The sequence below is a fragment of the Manacus vitellinus genome, unplaced genomic scaffold (assembly GCF_001715985.3).
Source record: "Manacus vitellinus isolate BGI_N305 unplaced genomic scaffold, ASM171598v3 scaffold_41_pilon, whole genome shotgun sequence".
In the NCBI taxonomy this organism is placed as follows: domain Eukaryota; kingdom Metazoa; phylum Chordata; class Aves; order Passeriformes; family Pipridae; genus Manacus; species Manacus vitellinus.
Genome location: NW_021940545.1, coordinates 1,470,966 through 1,487,642, shown reverse-complemented (window position 1 = coordinate 1,487,642; position 16,677 = coordinate 1,470,966). Strand labels below are relative to the sequence as shown.

Genomic DNA, 16,677 nt, shown 5'->3' with positions numbered 1-16,677 from the left:
CCTGCCTCTCCCTGCTCCAGGTCCAACAGGGCTGGGAGCGTTTCCAGCCCTCAGCTGAGTTAAATCTCCCTGACAGGCTCGATCTGCCTCCAGTTCTCCGTGACGCTTTCACTTCCAGTTGGCTCTGGCAGCGACAAACCTGCTCTGACACCTTGGCTGTGTCTCAGTCTCACTCTCTGCTTCTCCCTGTCTCTTTGTCGTGCTCGGTGCCATTTTTGCACTGACAAACCCTTTTTGATCTCCTTCCCCTGCGCTCCCCCCTCCCACTGCCTCTCCAGCCCTGTGATCCTTCCAGATCCTGCACGGCTGCTTTCTGTAACAGGAACAGGAGTGTAACCCCGGCCAGGGAGCTCTCTGCAAACCAAATGCTCTGGGTTTAATTTGGGGAACACGGTCACACTCGGTTTCATTACACTTGCCCCTCTGACCCATAACACTTGCTTTCTTAGCCGTGGCTTTTTCAATTCAGCTCGAGCAAAATTCCCCACGTGTCCTGCTCCACGAGGAACAGGGCTCTGAGCTCCTGCTCCCCCTTTAATCCCCGTTTGCAATTTGCAGGAGCTTTGGCTGAGGGTGAAAGGTTCTGTGTTTCATTACGATGCCTCGCGGGGCCCTCTGGGAACTTGCTCTGTGCAGCACCCCCTGTCACACCACAGCAGCTGCACTCAAAAAAGTTCCCTGTCTCAGATATATCACCAGCTTTTCCCTGTGTCAGCTGCAGGGAACTGCAAGAAGTCCATCATGAACTGTAAAGAGCAGCCCTGGTTCCAGGTGCTCTGCTCACAGATACGCTCGGTGCACCCCATAACCAGCTCTGCTTTGCACCCCCTCTCCTGATGTATTTCCAGACACACCAAGTAATGAGCCACAGGAAGAGATTCTTGCACCTACTGGGGGGGTTTTTTCCCTCCTGAAGCTCTTGGGGCACGTCAAAGGGAAAGCTTCGTTACCCCCGTGCTGCAGAAGGGGAAAGCTCCAGGCAGAACACAAAGACTGCTGGAAAAACCACAGGCACCCAGCAATCAGTGTGTCTCTGCTTTTAATGCTCACCTGAGGTAACTCTTTTCATCCCTTCCTCCATGTCTGTGCCTCCAGAAGCACACACCCCTCCTCGGAGCAAAACCACAACGTGCTCAGAGCTCCCATTTAGCAAAACAATCCCCCTTTTAGCATCTACCTCTTTGTGCTGAGGCCAATACACTCAAAGATGACTCAGTCACCTGTTAACAGCAGTAACAGGCATCACTGGGGCTCTAAATCCAACGGGGAAGAGTGAGAGGAGCAGGACCACGCTCCTGAGTGCACCCTGGAACCCTCTCCTTTGCAGCTGGCCGCGAACGAAACACAAGCACAGCCTGTTGAAAAATCAAAGCTGGAGCTCAAGTAGCTAAAAGCTCCAAATTTGACCCTTCCCATCCCATTCACAGGATTTCAAAGGAGAACAGCAGCCTGGAAATTACGCTGTTAGCTCTGGAAAAATGTTCTCTTGTCACGCCGTTGGATTTGTCAAGGATTGTAGAGCAGAGTCCTCTGCTGCTGTGGGTGATTAGAGGGGTTCAACCACCACGTTTAGGGGGTGGGTGGCTGGAGATGTGGATGCAGAAGGAAGGGCTCTAGGAGCAGGAGCTGTTCCCACAGCATTGCCTGCTGCTGTTTGCTAACTCAAGTCATCAGCAGGAACCAGACCCAAAAGCTCTCAGTCTGGGGCACCAGGGACAGGGGAGCTGATACCAAACCCACAGCAAGTCCCCAGACAGCTCCAAGTTCATGGACTCCTATAATCCCAGCATGGTTTGGGTTGGAAGAGACTTTAAAGACCACCTTCCACTAGCCCAGGTTGCTCCAAGCCCTGTCCAACCTGGCCTTGGACACTCCCAGGGATGAGGAGTCCACAGCTTCTCTGGGCAACCTGTGCCAGGGCCTCCCCACCCTCACAGGGAACAATTTCTTCCCTCCAATCTAAACCTTCCCTCCTTCACTTACAGTGCTGTGCCCTTACCAAACCAGCCACAGCCTCTCCCAGCTCCAGGGCTACTCGTTTGATCCCCCAAACATCTTTATTACTTCATAATGATGAACAATTCCATGATTCCATCGTCTTGGTGACCCACCTCTTTTCCACCTCACGCACACACAGAGCAGAGGAGTCCAAACTCTCAGCCTAAAGCTCGATTTTAAAATGCAGTTGGCACTTGGGTGGACACTTCCAGAGGAAATGAAGAAGTCTGGGGGTGTGTTTCCCAAGCACTCCCTGCTGCACCCTGGGAGATCTTCTCCGGCAGATTTTCCCGGGCAGGCAACAGTGAGAACACAGGAGGCAGAAAGCACATCTTTAAATTTTCCCCGAGCTGTCTCCTGGACAGACAATCCCATTAAGTGAAGCAGAGGGACCTGAAGCTGTGTAAAAGCAACAAGGTGAATCTCCTTAGTGCAGGAGCCTGACAGATGAGAGCAAAATGCTGGATTTAACTCCAATGGAACACAACAGAGCGCGACGTGTTACCGGAGGGTGAAATGCAAGCCCGGGCTGCCTCTGCTGCACACAGCCAGGTGATCTCCCAGCTGCCAGCAGAGATTTCTGTTAGGCTTCCCTCTCCAAATGGAGGGACTTCATTTGGAGATAAGACAGTAAAATGAGACAGCTTTGAAGCAATATGCTCAAGGTCACCGAGGAATTAATTGCAGAGCAAGAAGCAAACCCAAAGCCAGCCACGAAGCACACTTAGCCCCAAAGCCACTAGTTATAAGACGTGCTATTTATCAACATCTATCAAATTAGGCAGAGTACCATAAACTCAGGCTCGTGGAGCATTTTTTAAAGTGGCAGGAAAGGAAAAGCAGTTTCCCAGTTCTTAAGAGCATCTCAGGAAGAAAAATACTGGCATAATAAAACTATTTTAAAAGGCACCTCATGTACTATTTATCTCCTACTCAACAGTCTCCCTAAATCTGAGTGCAACATGTTGGTAATGGGTATCTCAGACACATAATTTAAAGTGTTGCTGAAATTTCTTACACGCAGAAGATCAGCCGCTGAGATCAAAGGCTGACGCATCCAGTGCCTCTGTCTGTGACAAAAGAGAGAGGTTTCTAACAGTGAATTACAGTGTTAAACAAATTGAGCCCGTCTCCCCTAAGAACGTTTCCCTGCTCACTTAAGAGTACAAAGTTTGTTCTATGTAGGCTACTCGCAGAAAAATAACAGGCTGTCTGTGGAGTGACTCATCCAAAGCAATCCCACTGTGCTGGGAGGCTGGGGAGAGGGGAAAGAAAGCCAGGGATCAGCCACCAGGACAGAAATCAGACACTCCAAAGGGCTGGTAACACAGGCTGGAACAGGATCCCAGGGCAATGGGCACAGCTGGCAGAGCTCAGGGACTGTTTGGACAATGCTCTCAGGCACAGGGTGGGGTTTTGGGTTGCCCTGTGCAGGGCTAAAGGGTTGGACTCCATGATCCCTTCCAGCTCAGGATATTTCATGGTTCTGTGCCCAGGTCCCAGTGAAAAGCACACCAGCCATCCCTGCCCAGCCTCTCTGAGAGCACCACCTGCCCAGCAGCAAACATCTGCCCTGACATTCAAAGGCAGCTCACCACATCCCCCAAGGAACACACTGGAAACTTGGGAAAATAAAGGCAAGAGACTTCTACAGCCCCGGTGGGAACGCCCCATCTTCAGCCACCTGAGAGGACATCCCGGTGTTCTCCAAGCAGGATATTTTAAAGGAAAGCTTCCCGGGGCGGGGCAGCCTCCCAGTGCCTCCACCCCGGGCTGGGCAGGCACAGCTGGAGTTCCCCCTCGCTGGTTGGAGCCTCGCAGCCTCCAGCCCTTCCTAAAGAAACCAAACCAGCCCTTCCCGAGCTCCCACCGAGGGGGTGAGGAGGGATGTGCAGGAGCATTCCCCACACTGCAGTTGTCATCCCCGGCTCGCTGATGACTCGCATTTACCTGGAGCCGGATCCTTTGTTCCCTCCCCACGCAGACGGGATCCCTCCCGGCGCTCTCCAGCCCAGGCTGTTCAAACAACAGGAGCTGTGTTTTTGTTGCAGGTTGCACGTAGTTTGGGAATCGCTTTTTTTCTCCCCTCCCAGCTCCAAGGGTTTCATTTGTTTGATTTCTCTGAGCCACGGGCATATTTGCATTAACCAGACAAGGAATTCCTCGCTGGGTTTCCCCCACCAGCTTCCTGCCCTGAATATCAAATACTCAGGGCTCTACATCCACCTTTGCCACCTCTATGGATGTTTGGATTTTGTATGGATGTTTGGATGTTTGGATTTCTTCTCTCAGTGGGAGCGGGGGGGGGGGGGGGGCTTGCTTTCATTTGTTTTCTTTACAAGATCACAAAGCAGTTCAGAGGTGTTCTCTGCAGGGGAAAAATACCTTCAAACCCTGATAAACAACCAGGCAAACAGGGCTGGTGTGGGGTTTTAGGGAGGGTCTGTGCAAGCAGCAGGGAGTAGGGGGAATCCTGCACCCCACCATTGCAGTGGGCACACCCCGGAGGGCGACACAAGGAGACAAACTCACTTTTCTCCATCCCCAAGGTGCTCCCAGGGTTCTTTTTCCACCTTCACCCGGTGCAGGTGGAGGCTGGAGCTGGCTAACAGCTTTACTCACGGGGTTGTGGGAGGACACTCAGGGAAGAAAGGTTCCCAAACAAGCTCCTGGCACAGCAAAGGGTGGAGGAGGGGAGGGAAAATCCTCCTCTGCTGATCTCAGAGCTAAACATTCCCAAACTTAAGGCAAGGCAGAATCCCTGAGTGCCCTGCACTGCAGCTGGGACGGTGCTCAAGTCCTCCAATCCCACTGCTGCCTTTCACTCCATTTGCTGGAATTCTGCTGGAATTTGCTCTGGTTTTCCCCAGCTCCCCTCCGTGTCACGATGTCCACCTCCCTCCCTCTGTCAGTCCAGGTCCCCCTCCTGAGCTGGATCCATCTCCCCGGGTGAGCGTGGCTAATGTCACAATCATTCCATCTGACAAAGTCTCGGCTCCTCCGCGTCTCCCTTGTCTCCTTGAATCTCTGTCAAGGCCCTTTCCACATGTCTAAGCATTTTAATGACATATGGTGCTGGGACTGGGGGGAGGGAGCAGCAGATGAAAACCCAGCACGGTGAGAAACTGGGAAAAACCCCAGGGAAGGACCTGGAAGACAACTGGGTGGTGAAGGAGGAGGATGAGGAGGATGATCTTGGGGAAAGTTGCTCCACCACACCATTCAGATCTTCTTTCAGCTCTCCCCCAATATCTCGTTGGTTGCCCAGAAGAAAATGCACTTTTTGAGGGTTTCTCTGTCAAATCCTGTTGTGCACCTCTATTCCAGACCCCTCCTTTGTGGTCACCAGACCCTGTGTGACCACCAGGAACACAGAGATGTGCCAAGGCACGGTGGAACAAAGGCACAGCTCACCTCTTCCTCCCCCCAGGAGGTGCTCAGTTCCCAGCTGGACCAGACCCACACGGCCAGAGGGGGTTGGAGTTGGGCAGGTCACACACAGGCATTGACTCCACAGCCTTTCCCTGGGGTGGAAACCCACCAAAGGTGCATCACAGCAACACACCCTGCCCCAAATGCCAGGGTCTGAACTTCATCCCTAAGTAAAGAACACTCCCAACATCACCTTCAGCCCAGCAACCTTCTCCTCCCCAGAGCTGGGGACTTACATCCCCCCCATAAGTGGGGACTTACAGCTACTTTTCTCCAGGCACGGTCTTAGCAGATCCCAAAGCTTCCAGACAGCTAAGAAGCCCCAAAAGTCCTTTTAAGACAGGCTATTCAGCAGAATCTCACTGGATTTCTCCCTGAGTAATTGCATTTTGTCTGCTTATAATCCTCTTGGTGTTTAATTCTCCTTCACCTGTCGTAAACTGGTGAGAGCTGTGGCAGGACGCTGATGGCAGCAGCTTTGCTCCATGCAAATGAAGCAATCTTGTCTTAGAGGGGGCTCAGAACCAAAGAGTCAGACACCAAAAGCCTAAAAAGAAAGTGGACCTGGATCCCAATTGCTCTAAGAGACCCTCAGCCCCTCAGCTCCAAGACAGAGGTGACAGCAACACCCACGGTTTAAACTCCTCACCTGCTTAGGAGCTCTACTCCTGCTGCAGACCAGCTGAACTCCAGCTCTGGAGTATTTTGGCAGATCCCACCTTTGGCAGATTAATGAGCAAACCAGCAGGAGCACAGATCCTTCCTGGCATCCCAGTTTGGGTGGAAGCACCAAGAACTTGCCCGTGACTGCAGAGCCCTCGAAGACTCGGAGCAAGCTGGGCTGGGGGAAGGTGTCCCTGCCCGTGGAAGAGGGGGGGAACCAGCTCTAAGGTCCCTCCCATTCCATCACAAACCATTCTGGAATTCTGTGGTTCTCCAAGGCTGCTGCTGACCAACAGGCTGCACAGGGGGTGGAACATGGATGGGCTGGGATGAGTCTGGCACATACAGATGGATTTTGCTTTCCCAGCCTTATTCAGTGGCACTGCAGCAGCTGGTGTTTATTCTCTATCCCTCACATATTCCTGGGGTTTGGGGAAGCTTCACAAGACTCTCCAAGTACAACAGCTACGAACAGAGTCCCAATCTGGCTTTCCCACAAAACACTTGAGGAGAGGGAAGCAAAGGCAGAGGGTGCACGAGCCAGAGTCCAAGAGTGTGGCAGTAGGGACCAAGAGCTGACAGGTGAGGAAAACAAGTGGACATACCTGCTGAAAATTGTATTTTATAATCTGTAATGAAGCCTCGAATGAAAATTAAGGAGCACAAAAAAAGAACCTCAGCTCCCAAATGACAACCAAGCCCCCGGAGTTAGAAGCTGGTGCTGCCAGGGTTCCTCTCCCTGTGACACACTTGCATTAAACACAAATAAGTCAGTGAGGAACACAAGACAAAAGAGCCATTTGTCAGGTGACACGAGGGAAGGATGAGGGGATGCTCCAGGAATTTATCAAGGAAATATGTTGAGCTGTGCAACTTTTTTTTTTAAGGAAGACACTGAAGAGAACGAGCAGCTTCCCCGTGAACCTGCAACGCTGCTCGATGACATATAAAGCAGAAACAACCCCCTGAACACCCAGCACTGCCTGGGAGCTGCTCTGCCGTGTCTGCCAAGGCTGGGGGCTGGGGGATCACGGCCAGTGCTCCCGAGCTCCACAGCTCCAGTCAGCCTGAAAATGCCTGCAGCCCCCGTGCTGCACAGCCAGGCCCAGAGCTTCCAGAGGCTCTGCTCAGACAAATATCCACCTGCTTTCCTCTGGGGGGGAGAGGGGGATGTTCTCAGAGCCTTTTCAGTGTCGAACAAAGTTTGTTTGAACTAGACTTAACTGCAGCAAGAGCAGCATTAAGCCGAACTCGAGCACCTGTGAGAACACTCTGCTTTAAATAGTTCCTCTTCAAGCTTTAACGTCATGTCAGGCTCAAGAAGATTTTATGGGCCACCAAGAGCATCTAAAGCCTTGGCATCCCATTTGCAGCCTGAAGAGCTCTGCAGCAGCAGCACTAGGGGAGGGTTTCTGGGGGGTGTGATGCCCCAGCACCAGCAGCCCTGTCCCAGCCCCAGACAATGCCCCCATCCTGCAAACCAAGCTGGGAATCACCCCTGCACCACCCTAAACCTGTCATTTTGCAGGTTTCCAGCCATGAGGCCACTTCTAAACTGGCTGCACAGGTGCTCCTGAAGCAAATCCCTTGTCAGCAGCCCCCCTGGATGCTGCTCAGACCTGTCACCAGCACTGCCAGGGTCAAAACGCTGCCCTGCCTCGGGCCAGGCAGGCACTTTGCATGCTCAAAATTCATTAAAGTCAAACACTCCTAAGACTTTTTACACATGAAAAAGCAGATGAAGGTGAGACAGAGCAGTTCAGTGCAGCACAGGCAGAGTTTTATTTAATGAAGGTATATTTACTCAGCAGAGCTGAAGGGCTGCTTCTTCACAGCAGGTCAGGGGCTGCTATGCAAATACTAATAAATATTTTGCACTTTTCAAGAACGCTCTACCCAAGTGCTCTGCAAGTGTGAACTGCACTAAACCTCCCAGGATCTGGAAGGAACAAGGGAGAAAACAGGAGCAGACACTTCGTCCAACACAGCAACACAGAAGCCTCTTGGGTGCAAAGCAGAGACGTTTGACAGCACCAACAGCTTTCCCAGCTCCCCCTGGAAGTGCTTTTCCATCTCTAACCTCACATTTGTGTGCTTGGCAGCTTTCTAGAAACAGCAGCTCGGTATCGATTCAGAAAACAGAGTCATCTGTGGTTCATTACTCCCAACAGATTTCACAGGGGATCCTGATCCTGCCTGATGCCTCAGCTGCTGCTGAGCCAGCTCAGCCTGCACGATCTGGGGCTGGTATGAGAGAGTAAAGCTTCTCAGGAAACCCCTCACACAGGACAAAAGCCACCACAGGGACAAGTTTGTCGAGCCCAGAGGGATTTGTGCTTTAGTAACTGGCTTTCCAGGAGGTGTCCTTGGGCTGGGAAACAAGGTGCTGGGGAGCAAAGGCGAGGGGGTGAGGATGGCTGAGGCTGCTGGGCCACTCACCAGCTCTGAAACCAGCTCAGAACAACTCTGTGGAGAGGAGCAGCTTCTACCATGCAAAGCACTGGGGGGAATAAAGAAATAACCAAGGATGGCTCCAGTCAGATCCTGCAGAAGGACTCAGAAGGCAGCACTGAGGTCTCAGGTTTCCAGAAGACTCCCACCTGGGCAGCTCCAACGTGCCATGAGAGATTCCTGGAAGGCTGAAGGAGCAGTTTTCCTCTCTTGCCTCAAAGAGCCTGCAGTTTGCAGCCAGCACCCTCTGCCAGCTGGAGGGTTGGGAGCCATCCCAAGGAAGGTGAGGGAGCCACAGGGGTGATCTCCAGCTGCACTCCGAGCTGGTGCCAGGCAGAGATGGGATCACTGGGATCACAGCATCTCTGCAGGGGAACAGGAGCTCTTCCCCTGTGAGACAACAAATTCAGGCTGCTCCCTTCAGCTGAAGCACTTCCAAGTCCAGACAAATATCTACCTGCTTTCCTCTGGAGGGGAGAGGGGAATATTTCCCATTTCCAGAGGGAGAGGTGGGGTTGCAGACACAGACACTGACCATGGGAGATCCAACCTGTGGGAACTGGGATTGGGATCTCCAGCAGCAGCAGGGCCCTGAGCTGCCTGCTGGAGCCAGAACCACTGTGCTTCCAAGGTACCAACTTATTTTGCAATCAATAGTGAGATTTATTGATCCAGGAAGGAAATACAGCCTGAGAGAGCCTGGTCAATAGCAATCCCAATGGGGAAGAAGTTTTAATGGAGACCAGAAAAAATTCCGAGCTGGATTTTGTTCTGGGGCAAAACTCTGCCCAGGCTGATGATCTCAGCCCAGGAGCAGCTCAGAGACTCCTCACTGCTCAGCTGCTCTTCCCACTGCCCAGCTCAGATGCCAAGGTCTGGGACAGCACAGAAAAGAGAAACCCCATTAGCTGCTCCCCGGATCTGTCTGGCTGAGGACAAGCTGCTAATGCTGCCTGCCTTGGAAATCAGAGCAAGAAATTCAACCTGCACAGTCAAGGCCAGACCCAGGCGTGTAACTCAGTGATGGCAGGAGTTCAAGCACTTAAAATGTCTTTTGAAACCACAGTAAAATCCTGCTGTCCCATCCCTCTTGCAAATGGACTCCGCTGAATGTCAAGGCCCTGAAAGGCAAGAACACAAAAGCAACAAAAAAACCCCCAAACCAGCTCTGCTTGACAGAGGCCATGAGAGCTGGATGCAGCAATTTCCCTTCATTTGTCAGCAAAATCTCATCAGCTGCATAAAAACACAAGAAGAGGGTCGAGTTCCCAGAAGGGCACCCTCAATATTGGTGCAGGGGCTGGGGAAAGGCTCCACACCACGGTTCTAAGGGTGAGGAGCTAAAGCCTTAACTCCAATATTGTGAAAGCAGCAAAATGCCACCTTCAGGGAGGCAGTGAGGATTTCTGGGGGGCTGCAGATCCCCCCCAAGCTGCAGCAGCACCATCCTGCAGCTCCAGGGAATGAAGAACCTCTTGTGCACGTCACAGACAACAACAGCTCTGCCCTGTGTTTACAGGTTACTAAGCAGCCATCACCTAACCCCCCCCTTTATTCCCCTGTCAATACCTGCAAAACAGCTGTAGAAGAACAAACAGCTCTTTGTGGCCCTTTGAAAAGGCTCAGAGAGGCCAACAGTGCCCTGGGATATCTCACACTGAGGTAACCCCAAGGCATGGGGAGCTGCAGGAGAAAGGTGGGAAGAGAGGTTTGGAGAGCAGGGCTTTCCCTGCCGTGGAGCCCAAAGGCTGTCAGCACCCAGGGAAGCAACTGGCACAGTCTGACAGCCCTGCAGGAGGATAATTGGGCAGCCAGGGCTGTGCAGATGAACTAAAGTGTTTACTGGTGTTAATATTTAATTGTGTCACACGAGGAGAGAGGAGCTGGGGGAGCTGAGCCGAGGGGGGAGATGCACGTGTGTGTTCAGGGGCTGCCCAGTTGGGCACCTCCAGGAGCCAAAACATCACCTCAGGAGCACTGGTTGGGATGTGCCCATCGAGCTGGGAGCTGCCAGGCTCCCCCTGCTCTGCTCCCTGGCACAGGGAGGAGTGCTCTGCCCTCTGGTTTGGGAGGCACTGCAGGTGGAGCAGGGAAAGGGGAAGGCTCACGGTAAAACCCAACTCCCTGACCTGACCTGCCTCAGCCAAGCCAGAGGCTCCACCCAGCCTCGTGTGTAAGAAAACTATTGGCATCCACATCCCACCACAGAGACACTCATGAGCCCAGTCACCCGAGGAGGGCCCAGCCCAGGAAAGGAGGTGCAGCAGTGCTCATTTCAGGATGGCTTTGCTCATGGGGTGTGGGAAGAAGTTGTCCAGGGAGGTGCAATCACCCTCTCTGGAAGGGTTCAAGAGGTGTCTGGGTGTGGCCCTTGGGGATATGAGTTAGGGGTGGTTATGGTGGTGCTGGGGTGATGGTTGGACTGGATCTTGAAGGTCTCTTCCAACCTTGATGATTCTGTGATTCACGATGAGATGCCTTGTGCTGCCACTCCTCTGTTCAAACACTTGGATGGAGGGACACAAGTCTCCTCCACCCTAAAAACCCCACTGCTCCTGTTGACTCTGCTTAAAGCTGTTTGCCTGTTCCCATGAAAGGGCTTTTCCCCACTGTTCCCCTTGGGATGCAGCCTGGGAGAGCAGTCACCATCAGACACGCTCAGACCTTTCCATTCCTTCCCCAAAGGGTCCCCAAATCAGCCCCAAACGGGTCACCCTGCACCCCACCACAGCAAAAGCCTGAACCAGCGTGTTCCTAAAGCTGCTGGTTGTGTGATATGTCTGCGTTTGGCCAAAGCCAGCACGGAAATTCAGAGGCAGGCTCTGGCTCCATAAATCCCGCAGGGTGAACAGCGCGGGCTCTTTGCTGGATTATCACCGCTGAAAGGAGCTGCAAAGCATCCAACTCCACAAATGAAAGATGTTAATAGAGCGGTCCCAGCGGAGGGAGAGGCTGTAGATTACGTGGAGCTGCTTTCACATCCTGCGAAATGTGCAGATTTAAATAACATTCCCCTCTCACAAGGATAAATCTCCGCGCTCGCCACAAAGAGCCGCAGCCCGGGCCCACGCCAGGCTCCTCCAGAGGGCTCATGGGAGACATGGGTGAAGCACTGAAGACCTGGAATTTGTGTCCCCTGCTCGATGCAGGGGTCCCAAACAGCTCCACTAGGTGAGGCTTCCTGCACAACCTCCCTCCCCGCAGTCCTCCTCAAACACACACGCACAAAAAAAGAGTTAAGACAGATTTTTCTCTCCAACCTCTTAATTAAGCCATTAGTCTCTTCCCCCTTAACCCAGGAATGAGAGGCCTGTCTTCACAGGAGCAAATGATTTCCCCAGAGTAATGAAGATGCATTATCATACAGAAAAAATCATTAGTTGCTATGTCCAGAACAATGCAAGTGCTCAATTACTACACTTCCCAGCACTCCTGGCGCAAACTTGGAAGAGATGCATCCAAAGGGATGTGCCCAGAGAAACAGCACTTGCTCAGGAGAAGACCTGGACCAGGTAAAAAGGTCCTGCCTGAATTATTTTCCAACCAAGCCTTTGCTCACTTCACCCTTAGGACACCACAACAAGAGGCAGCAGATCCCAGGAGGGTTTTCTCCTGCTGCTTTACAACAAAGGACTTGGGAGGTTGAGAAGGGGAGTTTCCCATCCCACTGGGAAGGTCTCAAATATCCTGGCAAGGATTCATCAGGACTAGGAAGCACTTCCCATTCTGAGGGAACTGCTGATGAAGGATGATGAGCAGCAGGGGTTTGGTGACCCAGGGAATCCCTGACTTGCCCCATCCTGGAGCCTCCTGATGGGAAAGGACCCCACGAGGCTGGAGTTCAACACCAGGGATGACCCAGCTGGGTTTCAAGGCAGCCTGTGTTTGATCACCTGCCTTGGAAGGAACCCACAAGGATCATCCAGTCCAACCCCTGGCCCTGCACAGACACCCCAACAACCCCACCCTGTGCCCCAGAGGATCATCCAAACCCTACTGGAGCTCTGGCAGCCTTGGGGCTGTGCCCACTGCCCTGGGGAGCCTGGGCAGTGCCCGACCACCCTCTGGGGAAGAACCTTCTCCTAAAACCCAGCCCAGCCCCCCCAGAGCTCCAGGCCAGCTGCAAAATACTATTCACCCACAACTTCTCTAACTCACAATTTCCCCTCTTCCTCGCCCCCAGGATGATTAAGAATAAGATTTAGTCATCTAACGAGGGCCCCATTATTCCTTCACACGTATCATTTCAGAACTTCTCTCACCTACCGAGATACCCATTAAAAAAATGACTCATGAACTCTTTCCTTGTGTCTTTGGCACAATAATTCCAACCCAGATGTGGGTCAACTGATGCTATTCATGAGCTGCCATCAAACCCATTCAGTGGTTCAGACTGAAAGGGGAGGAGTGGGTGTCAAGAGTGAAAGTGTTTTATTTAGACATTTTTCCATCTACATGAAACATTCAGACTTTTTTTCCCCCCCAAGACATCTCTGAAGTTAATTTACTTTAAAAAAGGTTTTTTAAGTCTGAACAAAGAACGTATCATATCAAATGAAATGTTTCATTTGACCTGAAACAAATATTTTTGGTCTTGTTTTCAGCTAACCCAACATAGCGTTTCATCTGCAGTTTTTCAGTTCTGACAGACAAGGGGAGGGAAAAAAAAATCAATTTCAGAGCTCCAAATACAACCCATTCTTTAACAGTTGTCACAGAGACTGTAGCTTATGTTAATATTAAAATACTGCTTTAGCAATTTATGAACATTATCTGGAGAGCGAAGGCACAAATTAGCAGAGATGAAGCAAAGTTACCCGAGCTAATGCATCCTTGGCATTCATATCTTGCTATTGTTCAGCTCATCTTAAGGAGCTATAGGGTTACCTGATAAAAGGGGCAAAGCCTGATGGTTAACCCAGGTTGAGATGATTCCTGGGAATGTTTCCATCCCTTGGTGGGCAAAGCACATCGAATCCTAGCAGGGTTTGTGTTGGAAGGGACCTTAAACCTCATTTTGTTCCACCCCTTCCACCTTCCACTGGACCATGTTGCTCTAAGTCCAGCCTGGCCTTGGACACTTCAGGGCTGGGGCAGCCACAGCTTCTCTGGGCAACCTGTGCCAGGGCATCACCACTGTCCCAACCAAGAATTCCTTCCCAATATCCCATCTGTCCCTGCCCTCTGGCAGTGAGTGGGAAGCCATTCCCCTTTGTGCTGTCCCTCCATCCCTTGTCCCCAGTCCCTCTCCAGCTCTCCTGGAGCCCCTTTAGGCCCTGGAAGGGGCTCTAAGGTCGCCTCAGAGCCTTCTCTCCTCCAGACTGAACAATCCCAGCTCTCCCAGCCTTTCCTCCCAGCAGAGCTGCTCCAGCCCTCTGATCCTCTTGGTGCCTCCTCTGGACTCTCTCCAGCAGCTCCACGTCCTCCCTGTGCTGTTCCCCAGGGCTGGAGGCAGCTCTGCAGGGGGGTCTCACCTGAGGGGCAGAGGGGCAGAATCCCCCCCTGTCCTGCTGCCCACGCTGTGGGATCAGCCCAGGACACATCCAGGGCATGTCCAGCCTCACCCACCAGCACCCCCAAGTCCTTCTCCCAGAGCTGCTCTCCATCCCTTCATCCCAGCCTGGATCCATCCCAAGGGTTGCCCTGACCCAGGTGCAGCACCCTGTACTTGGTCTTATTAAAATTCCTACAAATCACCCCAAAAGACACCCCACAGGTTTTCAACACCCACAGCCCAGTGAAACCACACAAAAATCGCCTTCCTGGACTTGATTTCCCTCCCAACCCAAACCATTCTATGACTCTCTACGTGAAGAATGTGATGTGCTGACTATTCTGGGGAAGGTGTGAGGCTGGTGTGGCTGCCAGGGGGGTTATAAACCCCCAGGATTGGTGCTGAGCTCCAGGCCAGGGGGGGTATAAACCCCCAGGATTGGTGCTGAGCTCCAGGCCAGGGGGGTTATAAACCCCCAGGATTGGTGCTGAGCTCCAGGCCAGCAGCACTTTGCAGGTACAGGGTGGGTGAGATCACGGCTTCCTCGGAGCTGCAGACGGTGGTTGCTGCAGTTGAAGGCAAAGCAGCCATCTCTGCCTTCACATGTGACAATTGCCATGCGATTTCTGTCTCATTAAGCTCTGAAATGTAAAACAAATGGGATTTATGTGGCTGCTGCTCGGCACTCGCTCGTGCGGTGTCAAGTCTTGCCTTTAAAGGCTCTTCAGTCTCGTCGCTGCCTCGTCGCTCCCGTTCGGCTCCTGAGCCAACACAACACCTGGTGGGTCCCTATTTCAGGCTGGAATTTGGGAAGCAGACACACATGGGGCAGCTCCAGCGAGCAAACCCTCCTGTTTTCCCCCCCTCCCCGAGCTGTGGCACCAACTCACGGGGGTCTCCCTGTGCCTCAGTTCCCTCCCCTGCCACTGTCAGACCCACCCAGCTCACCCAGCTCCCAGCCCACCAATCCAGCACGTTGATATGCAGCACTGGGCACGGAATAACGAGCTCTGAAAAGCAGTTATGGGTAAGGCTGGCAGGAGAAAAGCTGCAGGCAGCACTGGGGAGGAATTTTGGAGAGCATGGACCGTCAGTGAAGTGCCATCCCCCAACAAACCAGGAAAAAACTAAAGGCTGGTTGCAGAGCATTTGATTCCTGCAATCACTGCCTGAGGTACAGGGAACACTCCCAGCCCAGTAAAGTGTAAACTCGTTATTTGGGGTAAAATTAATTAGTGCCACTGGTACACAGGCTGACCAATGCTCAGGACACGAAGATTTACGCCCACACATCTCCAGAGCCACAGTTCTGACCCTTGTCTTCTAATTCCAAAGCCCAGCTGCCCACTGATGGTCCAGACTGGCAGCACCAACAAGGCTGCTCCTAAATCCAGAGCACCTGTGGCAACACAGCTGGTCACCTGGAGCTAAGTCATAGAAACGTGGAATTGTTAAGGTTGGAAAGACCTTTAAGATCAAGTCCAGCCATCAAGTCAAGGGGATTCACTTAAACCACATGATTTGGGATTACCCATCCCTGGAAGTGTCCAAGGCCAGGTTGGATGGGGGTTGGAGCAACCTGGGCTAGTGGAAGGTGTCCCTGCCCATGGCAGGGGGTGGAACTGGATGAGCTTTAAGGTCCCTTCCAACCCAAACCATTCCATGATTCTGGGATTACTTAGAAAAGTGCCAGAGAGCACCAGCCTCTGCTTCAGGCAGCCCAGCAGCACTGCTGAATTTGGCCAAGAGCTGCTCGGTTTTGGGTACCCAGCTGGTCACCCTGAAAGGTGTGACATTTACCCAAAGCATCAGGCAAACCCCCGGTGTTCACAGGGGCTCCAAACACCACGAATTAGGTGCCCAGAGGCAGAACATTCCCGGCTGGATCCTCCGCCCGAGGATGCTCAAGGAGCCAGAAGCAGGACAAGGACTCCACTCCAGCTCACCACAGCCCACCCCACTGCCCCGAGGCCACCTTCTCAACCCACTCAGGATTGTCACCTCGGGCACAAAACACCTCGCAAGCAGCAGAGCGAGGAACCGCGACGGCACAAAGCGGGCGGTGGAGAGCCTGGAGAACCGGGGACAAACCCAGCGGCGAGGAGCAGCTTTCCCTGGGAAGCACAAAGCCAGACATTGTTTGGCAAAGCCCCGCTCTGCAGGCTGAGGCGGGAGCCTCGTACAAAAGCAGGAGCTCCCACTGATGCCATTGTCGGGCTCGGAGAGCGGAGATTTCTCCGCAAGAAAAGCGGCCCCGCGACAATTATTTATCGCCACACAAACATCCTCCTCCTCGGCCTTTGTTGGTGCGACACACACCACGTGTGTCTCCAAGTGGGGAGAGAAAAGCTACCGGCGGGATCAAGGAAGGCTGAGATTAATCTGCTTTAACGCAGATAAAAAAAAACACAACTCGAGCAATCGGTTTTAAAATTCATATTAAAGTTGTAAGTCACCTTTGACTATATTAAAATCTAAACTGGAGCATCCAATAAGCCCCAAATAAGCCCCACTGGCAGTCAGAAGAGCTCCCTTATCAAGCTCCAACATCCCCTGTAAAATAATAACTGGAAGCCAGACTGCTCGGAGAGGAACTCGCTCTCCTGGGGCAGCACGATGTGACCCAATTCCTGCTGCCA

At 52.6% G+C, this 16,677-nt stretch overlaps 1 protein-coding gene and 1 long non-coding RNA gene across 2 annotated transcripts in view; one reads left to right on the top strand and one right to left on the bottom strand.

Moving 5' to 3' along the window:
- Positions 1 to 16,677, bottom strand: part of KIRREL3 (kirre like nephrin family adhesion molecule 3) — a 359,934-nt gene that overhangs the window by 329,572 nt on the left and 13,685 nt on the right. The gene's annotated exons all lie outside the window — the stretch shown is intronic.
- LOC108640729 lies at positions 10,073 to 12,228 on the top strand. The gene is made up of 3 exons (XR_001921428.1): positions 10,073 to 10,206; positions 11,388 to 11,715; positions 12,115 to 12,228. It is a non-coding gene; the product is annotated as an uncharacterized LOC108640729 (long non-coding RNA).